Raw genomic sequence first — 15,529 nt, forward strand, 5'->3', positions numbered from 1 at the left:
AAGAAAAATAAAGTAGGAAGAAACACAAATACAGTAAAAGAAGATACATTTTTTTTTTTTGAGTGAGCAAATGAGATGGGCCCAGGAGGAGTATCCAAGTGCAAATTTACAAGTGGGGCGGGCAGTTTCAAAGCCACCAAGATTAACACCAAGACAAAAACAGGGAGGGGTGGTGGGACCTACTGAAAAAACAGTCAACTTCCAGGTAGATATTGCTCAATGCAACACAAACAAATTACTTTAAAAAGTGCAGATAAAAGTTACTTAGCTACACTTATGCATCCAAGTTGATATCATGCAGGTCTTAACCGGCCAAAGCTCACAGTTTAAACAGAAGATAATTCACTGTACCACTTGTATAAGACAGAAACTGAATAACAATGAAGGAAACTTCCCCCACTATCACTGGCTATGCAGGTTTTTATCAAGCCTTAACTGAAAATACCACATGCACTACTGAAAAAACAGGCAACTTCTAGCTTGATATTGCTCAATGCAACACAAACAAATTACTTTAAAAAGTGCAGATAAAAGTTACTTAGCTACACTTATGCGTCCAAGTTGATATCATGCAGGTCTTAACCGGCCAAAGCTCACAGTTTAAACAGAAGATAGTTCACTGTACCACTTGTATAAGACAGAAACTGAATAACAATGAAGGAAACTTCCCCCACCTATCACTGGCTATGCAGGTTTTTAACAAGCCTTAACTGAAAATACCACATGGACTACTAAAAAAACAGTCAACTTCTAGCTAGATATTGCTCAGTGCAGCACAAACAAATTACTTTAAAAAATGCAGATAAAAGTTACTTAGCTACACTTATACGTCCAAGTTGATATCATGCAGGTCTTATCTGGCCAAAGCTCACAGTTAAAACTATCTTTTGAGGTGGTAACTATTATTCCATTACATGAGTGTGACACTGAGACTTGAGTTACCACCAATGCTTTAGACTGACAGAAAATGTAACTTATGAATGGCTGATTCTCTTAACTTACATCAAAGAGTGGTTTGAAGAAAAATGCAACAATATCCAGGCAGCAAGGAGAACATGAGATAATCCTGTCTAATAGTGGAATCACTACAACCACTGATTTTAAACACAGTTTTCACAGTCCAGAGCCAAACATACATAGATAAGTAAGCAACACTGGAGATGATTATTTTAAAGGCTGTATATGTAGTGAAGATATAATTTCTTTTTTGAAGACTGTAGAACATATTTTTCCACAGAAAGTTGACATTAAGTGTGTCTGTTCATTAAGTCAGAATATTCATACAGTAACAGTTCATAATTATTGGACAGAAAACATGACTGGTTATAACTGTGAAAAAGATGCCAGTGCCACCCTACATACTATTGGGCCTGTCATCACTTGAAGAACATAGACTTTGTACAAAATGAAGCAACACATAATGATGGGGGGAGAGGATGGCACAAAGAAGGAGTGATTGGTGCAATGGTTAAGGTCTTTGCCTCACCAATACAAGATATAGGGTTTGATTTTACCTCTGTTTATTGGCTAAGCTTGTAATCATCTGCAAACTGACAGACTAGTATTTACCCTTAAACAAACTGAATGTTCATTATAAGTTCCCTGATTGCTATTCTACAGTGTCGGTGACATTTCCTGACAAAAATAAAAGTGTATTTTTCCTTTTGAAGCAAGTAAGGCTGTGGTCAGCACAGGAAATTTGTTAAAAATCAAAGCATTAATGTTTCTGAGTCAGCTGTATAGTGGTGAAATTTGTAAAATTACAAGCACAGCTCTTTTTTTTTGAACAACAACAAAAAAAAAAACTGTTTCTTCCCAGAAGAGAGTATGTAGTGCACATTGCTGATAGTTTGCATCATGGCAGCTTGCTGACATTTTTGGCCTTCTAACTTGTATGTGAAGGTATTCATGCTGCAAGTACTATCTGCAGGACTCATAATGTTTCAACACTATAAACTTTAAATTCTGATGCCAGTTTCTGTTTTTGATTAATTGATAGAGTTAATTAACTCTGCTGCATTGCTGTGGAGATGGTGTGTATACACTCCAAGAAGTACAATCTTTCAAGATATTGTCTGTAGTCTAACTCATCAGCTATGGCTATCAGTTCAGTAAACAGGCAGCCACATGCCTTTGGTGACTTGGCAAACATAAGACAAACATCAATACCTACCAGTGTTTCCCACACCAATTTGATTGTGAATACTACACAACTGGTAGCTCACATTAATATGGGTGAAGAATGTCCCACCTATAACCTATATAGGGCTACATACTGGACTCCTAGTATTACTGTTTGTCATTAGAAGATGTAGCCTATGTCTGCTTTCTCAACAAAATGTGCCTAATCTGGAAGTCTGCATAGTTCATAGGTTCATAGGTTTATACTAGGCTATCTGCCCGAGGGCATTTACAAGCCTAGCCCATCGTGCTTTCTTTGTGGCCACCCCTTTAGTATGGGAACTATACCCATTATTTTGCTGTGCCTCTGTCGAGCAGTGACACTGAGGTAATCCCTGGGGTATATCTGCGATCTCCCATCCATTGGTCAAGATTTCTCTTGAACAAGGCCATGCTCTGCCTCACATGTACGGGATTTTGTTCCACAGCATAGGAGTCTTTGGGTAATGAATCTATCCCTCCAGCACTCCCCATTAATAGCCGTGTCGAGGTTTAAGTCTCCCGCCCTTGTGGCTCTGATGGATCTAGATTTTTTGAGGTGAAGCATATTCATCAAATCTGGGTTTGACATGGCCTTGTATGTTAGGCAAAGGTCACCTCTGAGCAAAGCGGTGGCGACTGAATAGAGCTGGAGTTCTTTCAGTCGGGCAGCATAGGACAGATTTTTGAGACCCTTTATCCTTTTGGTGAGGAACTTTTGTGGCCTCTCCAGCTGCTGCAGGTGTCGGGTCACTCTGCTATGATGTGTGCTATGCTGTTGATGTCCCTGGTGGCCAGTGGTTTATTCCTCCTCCTAATTCACTGTATCAATTCTTAAGGGGCCTTCTTATCATGCACATGCTGCACCATATCTTCCTCTACCTATTGTGTGCACATCACTTTGTGATTCATACAGGAGCAGTGCTTTCTCCTGTTTGTACAGTAATTGACAAACAATCTACCCACTACCTTCCAATAAGGGACCTGCCTGGCATATAAGGACCCCCTGATCTACTTCAGGATTTGCCAATTTGGACCATCTTGTTTTTCTGCTGCCCCAGTGCTTTCTCCTGTTTGTACAGTAATTGACAAACAATCTACCCACTACCTTCCAATAAGGGACATGCCTGGCCTCTAAGGACCCCTGATATACTTCAGACTTTGCCAGTTTGGACCACCTTGTTTTTCTGCTGCCCCAGTGCTTTCTCTTGTTTGTACAGTAATTGACAAAGTATGTTTATCTTTTGACCCATATTCTAAGCAAATATGTGTTAATTGTCTTGTAATTAAACTTTGTCAACTATTTTTAGCCACTGAGTCAGGTAAACCAGCAGCCAGACTCCTCAACCTGCCCAGTATCACCTGATAGTTCTTTTCCCTCGCTACTAACTTTATTCTTTCCCCACCTACTTATCTTTTTCTTGGTTACCTTCTGTATCTTTCCTTCTGCCCACTAGGTGGCAGAGCAATTCAGCCTTGTACCCTCACTCTCTCCCCCACTTGTGCTTGCTTCAGCTCAATATCATTTTTTTCTTCTATTTCTCATCTCTTGCACTGCTGCCTAGCTATTCCCCCTACTACTCTCTCTCTCCTCCTAGACCCTACTCTTCTCATCCTCTACCTACTATAGACTATATTTACTTCTAGCTTCCCCGCTTCACTATCCTCTTTCCTACACCATACATGCTCTACTAGAAGCTACTTATCTGCTACTCCATCTCCTTCTCTTTGCCCCTTACTGATTGTCTCCTCTGAATCCTCCACCAATTGGTCTGACCTGCTCCATTCACCCTGAGGGCTCACTCTGCTCCTCTACCCTACCCCCAATTCCCAACCACCCTCAATGCTGTTAAACTTAAATATCTCTAACCACACCCACTTAACTACTCATCCTATCACCTTAGACTACTACTTATCAACTCCACCCCTTCTTCAACTCTCTCCACAACCAACCCCACCTTACTACACTAGTATAATTTATCCCTCTACTTCTCTGCTACCCCTCCCATAAGTCACCTCTCATCTATTCTACCATACATCTCTTATCTTTACTTTGTCTAACTCTTTACATAACCTCTTAACCCCACTATCACAAATGACCTTCGTACATAACTATACCCTTAAAAAGTATCTTCTTATTACTTCTTCATTAATATTCCTAACTTTACCCTATGCCCTAACCTTGTACGAAGACTTCTATTTGGTTAATAATGAACCTTCCCATCAACAAACATTACCAATCACACAGCTCAGCTTCTTCTCCCATAGCAATATAACCTCAGCTTCAGCTTACCTACTCCCAAGGTTCCATATATCTTCCCATGTTACTTACTTCTCCAGCAAGATAAGCCCACCCAAGTACCTTAAAAGTATAAAGACTTTACTAAAACATCCCACTCAACTTCTATTAGATGGTGATATTCATCCTAATCCAAGCCCAAACCCTCCAATTTACACTAATCCACAAAAAAAAAATCTAATAGTGTCTCTACCTCTATGAAACTAGGTAACTCTGTTAGAATAGCTCAACTCAATATCCGTGGCATTAACAACAAACTTAGTCAACTGCATGCTCTCTTACAAGTGCATGCATTTGATACCCTTTGCCTTACAGAAACTTGGTTGAAACCCTCTACTCATGACCTAGAAATAACCCCACCTGGATATAACATCATAAGATGCGACTGTACAACCAAGAAGGGTGGAGGTGTAGCTATCTTGTATAAATCTGAACTTCTAGTTTCATCCTTTAATGTGTTACTACCCTCAAATACCAATGCAGAAACCATTACCGTTAAACTCCAATTTAATAAATCTAAATCTATTTATATAATCTGCACCTACATTCCTCCAGGAAATAATATTAACAATCTTGAAAATATTCTTAGTAGCCTTTCCATCCTACTACCTCAAGAAACTATTGTACTAGGTGATTTTAACATTGACTGGACTACCTGTAACTCTCCTAATCCTAACACCCACATTAATCTTTATGGTTTCACTTAAATAATAAACACCCCCACAAGAATCCACAAACCTAGTAATAAAGAAGCCAATCTTGACTGGATACTTATAAATAGTCATCCTGAAACCTATACTTCAGGAACACTTCCAGATGACCTTAGTGACCATGTTCTTACCTACATAACAAAGCAAAAGGCTCATACTCCTATAAATAACACTTTTATAACCTATCATTCCAAAAAACACTTTAAAGCAGGGAGCTTTCAAAATGAACTAAAGGCCTGTAACTGGTCACCTCTGAAGCAACTCAGACTGAATGAAGCAGTTTCTTACTTTAATTCTAAATTCCTACAAATCCTAGATCTCCATGCCCCCCTTCGCTCTTCCCAAGTTAGGACCAAAACAGCCCCATGGCTCACAAAACAAACCAGGGAAAAATGCTCCTACGAAACAAAATATGGGCCAGATGGAGAGCCTCTAAGAGCTCTGCAGATCACCTTTACTTTAAACAGTGTTAGACAAGAAAAACTATTATTTCCACCTTCAGCAATCACACCCAAAAAACCCTCAAAGGTTTTGGTCAGGCATTAATAAACTTCTCCAACCAGGACATACCAAAACTCCAGCCCCATCTTTAGTTCCATATAATAACCCTTTGCAAATAGCGGATGCCTTTAATAATTACTTCACAGAAACTATATAAACTCTTGCAAAGACAATATCTCCCATTTCCCCCAGCACTTTACAAAACACAAACAGTTCAGTGCCTTCCTTCTATATACACCCTGTGCCAACATCCTTTATCTGCAAACTCCTTCAAAAACTCAAACCTTGCACCCCTTCTGCCGACCACCTGCCAGCAGAATACCTTCAAATAGCTTCCAAAGTCATAGCATATCCCATATCCATCCTTATAAACCGAACAATCATAGAAGGTAACATCCCGTCCATATGGAAAGTCTCCCGTATAATCCCCTTGCATAAAGGAGGCAAATCCACTGATATCTCCAACTTCCGACCAATTGCGTTACTCTCTCCATTGGCCAAAATAATGGAAAAATGTATTCACCATCAACTACTTCAACACCTGCTCCACAATAATTTACTTGTCAACTGTCAGCATGGCTTTAGGCCCTTTCATAGTACAACTACCGCCCTTCTATCTTTTACTGACTGTATAAACAAGAATCGAAATAATAACTTTCTATCTTCTGCACTATTCATTGACCTATCAAAAGCCTTTGATATGGTTAACCACAACTTACTAATCAATGTGTTAAAAGCCCAATCTCTTGACCCACAAGCAATACTTTGGTTTACATCCTATGTAAAAAATAGACAACAAGCTGTGCTCTGGGACAATAATCTCTCCACACCGCTCCCCGTAAACATTGGAGTCCCTCAAGGCTCTATCCTAGGCCCTCTTCTATTTTCCATTTTTATTAATGATCTAAATACTGTTGTTCCTCAAGCCACATGCATACAATATGCCGATGATTCTACTTTAATCTGTACTGCTAAGTCATCAATCTCTCTTCAGATCCTTACTCAAACAGTATTTAATACTGTTGAGAATTGGTTCACCCATTATTGCCTCCTCCTAAACCCTAAAAAAACAAAATTGTTACTTTTTGCTCCCACCCAAAAGTCATCAGAGTTCCACTTCACAATTACCTCTAACAATGGAACTACTATTTCCCCTGACACTACCACACGTCTACTGGGCATAACCATAGATAATTACCTCAGCTACGATGATCATATCAACAATACTATACAGACTGTCAATAAAAAACTAGGCTCCCTGTATAGAATCAAACCCTTCCTCACTCCACTAGCTAGAACCTCTATTGCCCAGACTCACCTAACTTCTACTCTATTCTATGCTTCTGCCATATACATCAATCTATCAAAACACAATGTAAGCAAGCTTGAAACTAGCTATAATAACATAGTTAGATTTGTCACTGCCACCCCCTTCAGAACCCACCACTGTCACAACATTAAACAACTCGGATGGTCAGAACTACAAAACCATCTACTGTATAATCAACTGGTTATCTCACATAATATTCTTTATCACCCAAATAATATCCCAATCCTCTCTAACCTGATCTCCCCATATAGAAATCTTGCAACACTTTGTGCAGCAAATAAGCTGTTAATCTTCAATATTAAATCCAACAATAAAGCCATGGACTCACTTTTTACTAACATTGTGGGTAAAATCAGGAACAAGCTTCCTACCACACTCACATCTCTCTCATCCACACCACTCTTCAAGAAACATCTCAAAGAACACCTAAAAATTCATTGGCTTTGTCCCTGTTCTAAACCTGACTAAATCCTACTTTTCCCCCTTAATGCTCTGCTTTCTATATCACTTCCTTCTGGCCTTTGTCCCCTCTACAGCTTTAATCAATAGAATCTAACTTTATTCTAGCCCTTGTGTTTTTCTTTCTTCTGCTTTTCTCTCTTTCTCTTTCTCTGACCTACAAATCATTACTTTAGAATTCCGAGTGTTCTTGTACTTGATTGTATTTCTAACCTTTGCATAGACTGTGAGATATTATTCATAGACACAATTTTTACTTTTATATTGTATTTTAAACCTTGCATAGACTGTGAGCTATTATTCATAGAAACAATTTTTATTCTCTCAAAACATTTTTAATCTCTTTGTATTTGAATTTTGTCATTTTTAATTATTGTAATTTTTTTTGTAATTTACTAATGCTTTGAGCTTATCTCCCTGGTCCTCTACTGAAAATGGACATATATCCAGCTAGACTAGCCCAGCCAACAAATCTAAAATAAAAATAAAATAAATAAAAAATATTCATGGACATTGTGGAATCCTCCTTAATTGCACATGCTAATTTCACAGTAGTAGCCTCCTCTGGGCATGGTGGCTGGTAATGACATATGGTGCATACCAACTTTACCCAGTGTGATAATACATTCCATGCAATGTGTGGTTGTATTCTCTGTACAGTCCCAGTAGGACTTCCTATTGCTCTCCCGGTCCTTATGGAAGAGGTAGCCATCCACCAGAAAAATGGGTTTTCCTTTCTGTCTTTCTAGAATATTATAAAATTTTTTGCAGTTCTGCCTGAGCATTTATACTGCCCCCACTTCATTGTTCATCCTCCACTGACATTATTATGTTCTGACCTTGCACAGCTCCTCCCTTTCTTGTAATAGTAGAGAAGAGGGTGTGCAGTCCATTTGACCAACTCACAGGGCTCAGACTAGGGAGGGCATTGAGTCAGAGCAAGGAATAGCTTCAGCTCAGAATACTGACTCTTTGTTAAGTGTTCATGATGTTTCTGCCTTTTCAGTCTGGGATTCAGAAACAGATGACTGTGGTCATGTAAAGTACCTGTTGCAAGTAAATTAATTTACATGATCACAAAAATTGTGATTCAGAGACATCTTTAGCCGCAGTGTGGAAGACCTCAAGAATGTCTCCAAGTCATGTGAATCTATCATCCATGCTGTTGTTGTCATCTAGCAGCCCATACGTCACGTTGCCACAGGGACCATGCTTCCCACCTGTACAGAGGTTTGCAGAAAGTCGCTAATATTTCCTCTTATATTTGTTCTGTCCCTCATGCAATTTTAGGTTTTCTGGTAAATCACTGAGGACTACAGTCAAGTCAAATCAGTCAGATGTTAGAGTTTCATACTTTATGTTAAGAAAATGCATAGTGATGCAAAACATGTTGTTTTTTTAACTTTTCAAGTGAACTAGAACAATCTTTAAAACTATTTCTGATTCTAAAAAACAAGGTAAACTTTTCAAAGACTGCCGAACCAAGAACAAGAAGCTTCTGGCCAAAAAACCACCTCGTAGTTATTAAAACAATCCTGGAATTGATTCGGAAACGAACACAAATGCAGAGTAAACGAACACAAATGCAGAATAAAAACTTCTATAACATTACATCCTAAATAGGGTGACTTCTTCAGATAAAACACACAGTACAGCCTCCAGCTTATATACTCCACACTAAGCCATGAAACAAGTTATGATGTCATGATTAACTTAATTGCTACTGTTACTAATTAAGTTATCAGCTCTTGAAATTTAAAAGGGCAATAATGTTTGCTAACTACTAGAATATAGTGTATAGACAGGCATAGTATTAACAGATATTCCTGCTCTATTCTGCCATTTAGACACTTTATCCTTTAAGGAGAATACTTTAAAGTATAGGCTTTATTTGATCTACTCCTATAAGTTGTTCTACAGGTGGGAATAAATCCTTATTTATGACCTTATAGTGATTATGTTAGAATTTCTTCTCATAAGAAAAAAGGAGAGTATCTTTCACCTCTCAAAGAATCTTTTTCCTCTTACAGAATCCTTAAAGAGGAATGCTCCCTAATTATTTTGTTGATTATATACTGAACTTGAATTATTTTATTTTATAAATTTGTAAATAAAATTATAATTTCCGTAATTGTTTTAATGTTAATCACCCATTCAAAATTATTCTAGCAATCTTAAAATGGTACTTTACCAGAGTGTACCTAGAAAATGCCCAGAATAAAAATAATTAAGTAATGGTCCTGGACTGAAAAAGATGTTATCTATTCAAGCTTTTTAGCTTCAAGAGACATTGAATATTGCAATGCTCATTCAGTCCAGGTTCCATAAAGGCATTCGTTCTGAATTGCCATGATAATTCGTGCTCCTCCAGTAGTAGATTATAAGGTCCCCTTCTACTATCTGGTTTAATTTGGTCAAGCCCTATAAATTTAAAGTTATGATCAGGAAAGGCAGAAATATGTTTACTTAGGGCATTATCAGGTTTCAAATTCGAGATGGCATTAGCATGTTCAGATATCCTATCTCAGCCTCCTTTCTGTCTTACCTATATAAAACATGCACATACTGTGCATAAAGCCCATACCACCATTCTAGAATTACAATCTAGTTTGGTGTTCAAGGTATATGTCTTACTGTTGATTACATGTTTATTCCCTTTCTTGATGTATTTGCAGTATTTGCAACAACCACAACAGAAAGTCCCTTTATCTTTAATGTTATATTCTCTTCTTTCAAGAAGTGCTTTTATTTTTCCCTTTTCTATAAGTTGTTTTCGGGGGGTTACTAGCCATAGAGGACCATCTTTTATCATATGAAAGTATAGCCCAGTTCTTATCCATTAACTTTCTTATCATGTTACTTTCCAAGCTAAAAGTTGTAATAAATCTAGGATTTTCATCTCTGTCCCTATTAAGACCGTTGCTTGCTCTTGGGTTAATCTCATAATTGACTAAACCTCCATCGAGGTTGTTGGTCTGGGCTTATCCTGTCTGTAATCCCCTTCATTGCTATGAATGGATTTATTCTTTAACAAGGGGCTAATGGTCCTGTTAGCTCTATTTATTACTTCATCAAAGATTTCTTTGAGAAATTGTCTAGGGTACCCTCTATGGTGGAACATGTCCTCAATGAGTCCACACTCCATCATAAAGTCATCGTCCCTTGTTACCATTCTAGCTACTCTAATTGCTTGTCCCTTGACTATGGCTTTCTTCTGCCAGTAAGGGTGTAGACTTGAAAAGTGTAGAAAAGAATTACTATACGTAGCTTTTCTATGTATCTTTGCTATAAATTGTCGGTTTACTATATCTTTTGTAAGCTCAATATCTAAATAATTGATTACATTCTCTTGGAAGTCAAAGGTAAATCTAAGAAAGCTTGTCGATTTATTCATATATTCAACTAAGTCTATTGCTATATTTAAGTTCCCTTTGAGACATATAAAAATGTCATCTAGGAATCTAGTATAGTAATAGAAATTCTCTCTACACTGATCTGAGTTCAAGATATATTCGTTCTCCCAGTAGGCCATGACTGTGTTTGCAAAACTGGCTCCTACTGGGGAACCCATAGCTACTCCACATTTCTGGAAGAGGAAAAAGTTATTTGTCAAGATTATATCAAGTAATGATGTAACTAGGTAGGTTTCATTAGATGAAGCACCTTTTTTCACTAAATACAGGTTAACTCATTCAAGCCCTATGTCGTGAGGTATCACAGTGTACAAGTCAACTACATCTACAGTGAGGAAATTTAATTCCTCACTGAAAACGATGTTGTTTATTTTTGTCAGGAAAGCCCACGAGTCCTTACTAATTTGAGTTTCATTTACTAAGTATTTTTTCAGGATGTTATCCACTAATTTAGCACTACCATAGGTAAAGGAGTTCCTTCCATCTATCAAGGGTCTAAAAGGCGGGTTAAAAAGATCTTTATGTAATTTAGGAGTAGCAAAAAATATTGGAATTTTAGGCCATTCACATTTAATATAATTATACATGTCTATATCTATGTATCCTTCAATAAAACGGTCACTGAAATAGCTCTTTACTAGTCTGTGCACTCGGTTCATTTCATTTACACTGACATTCATGTAGGTGTCATTTTCAAACATTTTAGCCACTCTAGAAATATAATCACAGTGGTCAAATAGTGCTAGCCCCCCACCCTTATCGGGTTTAATGGCCCTCACATTAAGGTTTCTGAATAATTTCAGAAAGTCTGTTTCCTCTAAAGTAGTATTAAATTTCTTATATTTTTTATTTTTATTAAAGACCTTGTTTTCCTTACAAATCTAATTCCATAATATCTTCAAATGTCTGTAAAGTTGGATCCAAGGGTGGGTTATAGTCACTCGGAATGTAAAAAGCTGAACTTTCATGCTCAGATTTCCCTAAAAGCAAATGTAAATTCAGTTTCCTTACAAAAAGTTTAAGGTCTTTAATACTTTCTACAAGGTCCATATGTTGGTCTGGTATAAATGTATAGCCTTAACAATTCCACAAAACAGGGTTCTATACATAAGCTGGAATAATTGTATATTTTGAAGTCCCCTGTCTTATTTGTGATAATCTTGGGAAGTCCAGCCCCATTAATTATCTCCTCAGTCTGGTTGGTGGTCGCTGGTTGTTTTTTTGATTGTTTTGATTGAGGAAAGTCTTTTTAGGGATAGTTCCTTGATAGGTATAGGTGGAATTGTCTTCTTCATCGTAGAAGTTGGAATTGTTGCCATCTCTCCCCCTATTTCTCCTCAGACGTTGCGACCAGCTATTACCCCCAGGGTCTGAATCGTTTCTTCCAGTGGTATTAGAGTCAGTCATCCTGCTATTGTAATTCAAGTCATCAGTTTCTGTATTATCCTCGCTTACATGTGTAATATTTGCTACCCCCATGTTGGTTTGGGAAAGAGGTGGCTTAGGATAAGCTGTATTGTTCCTATAAGCAATTCTATCCCTTGTCATTTTCTTATTTTTATTTGCTTTTAATCTTATTAAAAGCTGGTCTATAGTAGCAAAAGACCTATCATAGTCATATTTGTAGCGAGAAAATTCAGAACTGGAAAGAATATCATCATTCAGTTCTTTGGTTTCTTTTAATAAATCAGTGATTTGCAAGTTATAATGTTTAACCATGATCTTTAGTAAGCCAAATCCTTGTTCGTCGAAAAAAGTTAGTAATTCCCTATGAAAGGGAGAGCCTGATACCAACCCCGTAGGGTATACGTGAAAGCGCAGACCTTTAGGCACTAATTTTTCGTTGATACATTCATTGAGGTAATTTACCTCTAGTTGCAGTTTCTTTATCTTAACCATTTTCAGGTCAAGAAGTTTAAGCTTGTTACACAAAGTCAAATCACTAACCTGCTCTGTATGAGCGTCCCGTTTCATTTATTTTATGGAATGTCATGGCGCTGGTATCGTTGAGCCATTTGTCGAACCCGGGAGTTCCAATAAGCTCTCGACTGCTCCTTCCATCTTCATGGGTTACTCTTGTACACCGTACTCTGCTCTGATTCGAGTCTGGGTTAAAGTTATGAGTTGTTCCTGTATGCAGGTTAGCGTTGTTTTCACTCCCAGTCGTCTCATGCTGACAAGCAGCGCATGCGGTGTTATGAGATCTTCAGACTCATTACCGGAAGCTAAGGAGGCTGTAGTGTTAAAGTTGCTAGATTCAAATCTAGCTGTTAAATTGTCCACCCGTTGTGTCAGGGCTAAAATCAATGCAGTCAGATTACCATCACTACTGAGATCTTCAAGTTGTTCCGTTGGTAACGGACTATTGTTAAAGAGGTTTCCTGACGTGTTTAGGTTTTCCGTGGCCATGAAGCTCCGGTTTCAGAGACACAAAAAACAAGGTAAACTTTTCAAAGACTGCCGAACCAAGAACAAGAAGCTTCTGGCCAAAAAACCACCTCGTAGTTATTAAAACAATCCTGGAATTTATTTGGAAACGAACACAAATGCAGAGTAAACAAACACAAATGCAGAATAAAAACTTCTATAACATTAAGCGCTTTTCGTCATCCTAAATAGGGTGACTTCTTCAGATAAAACACACAGTACAGCCTCCAGCTTATATACTCCACACTAAGCCATGAAACAAGTTATGATGTCATGATTAACTTAATTGCTACTGTTACTAGTTAAGTTATCAGCTCTTGAAATTTAAAAGGGCAATAATGTTTGCTAACTACTAGAATATAGTGTATAGACAGGCATAGTGAGGCATAGTATTAACAGATATTCCTGCTCTATTCTGCCATTTAGACACTTTATCCTTTAAGGAGAATACTTTAAAGTATAGGCTTTATTTGATCTACTCCTATAAGTTGTTCTACAGGTGGGAATAAATCCTTATTTATGACCTTATAGTGATTTGTTAGAATTTCTTCTCATAAGAAAAAAGGAGAGTATCTTTCACCTCTCAAAGAATCTTTTTCCTCTTACAGAATCCTTAAAGAGGAATGCTCCCTAATTATTTTGTTGATTATATACTGAACTTGAATTATTTTATTTTATAAATTTGTAAATAAAATTATAATTTCCGTAATTGTTTTAATGTTAATCACCCATTCAAAATTATTCTAGCAATCTTAAAATGGTACTTTACCAGAGTGTACCTAGAAAATGCCCAGAATAAAAATAATTAAGTAATGGTCCTGGACCAAAAAAGATGTTATCTATTCAAGCTTTTTAGCTTCAAGAGACATTGAATATTGCAATGCTCATTCAGTCCAGGTTCCATAAAGGCATTCGTTCTAAATTGCCATGATAATTCTCCTCCAGTAGTAGATTATAAGGTCCCCTTCTACTATCTGGTTTAATTTGGTCAAGCCCTATAAATTTAAAGTTATGATCAGGAAAGGCAGAAATATGTTTACTTAGGGCATTATCAGGTTTCAAATTCGAGATGGCATTAACATGTTCGTATATCCTATCTCGCACTATTTCTAATTCTAACCACTTACTCCCCTATCATTTTTGGGTTTGTATAAAAGTCTTGAACAATGATATTGAGAGGTATGACAGACACTCCACAGACACACACACACACACACACACACACACACACACACACACACACACACACACACACACATGTGCTTGCACGTACACACATGCACACTCTCACAAACTCACATTCAAACTTTCATACACACCTACAAACATGCAGACACACACATCGCCCCCACATGCATACACACACATCTACCTTCAAAACATACACACACACACACACACACACACACACACACACACACACACACATGCACACACACACACACCTACCTTCAAAACATCAAACACATGACCATATTTGATTGGATTCAAAGACACCCTCACACATTCACCCACATGCATGCTACAACACACATGCACTCCTATCCACACGTCTGGTCCCCTGTCTTACCTCCCCTTACTGTGACCATGAAGACAAATGAAGACACACACACACACACTTATCCATCTCCATTCATACCACTGTACTCATGCCCACTGACACACAGAAACAGGCACTAATGCCCCACCCTAACATCTCTGCTGAACTTCTCTGAACTTGCCTGCAAAGCTGCTTCATCTATTGACTGTCATTTAGTTAAATTTATCAGCCAACTATGGTGATTTGTGCAGCTGAGCAATTCTTTATATTACTTGGCAGCATAAATATGTAGCCACAGGCATTTATGGGAAGAGCAAAGAGCTAATTAACATTAATTGTTTCCTTCAAATACTTCATTACATTGTACCATGGCCAGCAGGATTGCGCTTAACTGTGATGTTTCCAGTCACAGAATATCACTATAAAGGGTGGTCTCTGAATCAGTAAGGGTTACCACAAAGAGTCAATTTCTCACAGTAAGGTTTATGGTCTCAGGGAAACTTTTCTGGATTCCAGCAACAGTCTCATGAGATCACCATTATGCTGTTACAAATTTCTAAGGCTCAAGCTCCTGTAGAAGGACTTAATGCAATTTGTTTTTAAAGTACTTGCTCTTATTTTCCTCAGTATAATAGTGTAGCTTATGGCATTAGTTCAATTGTTTTTATTAATTTGAACCTATGAACCTGT

The sequence above is a fragment of the Protopterus annectens genome, chromosome 3.part1, assembly GCF_019279795.1.
Source record: "Protopterus annectens isolate FY-2018-M chromosome 3.part1, PAN1.0, whole genome shotgun sequence".
NCBI lineage: Eukaryota > Metazoa > Chordata > Ceratodontiformes > Protopteridae > Protopterus > Protopterus annectens.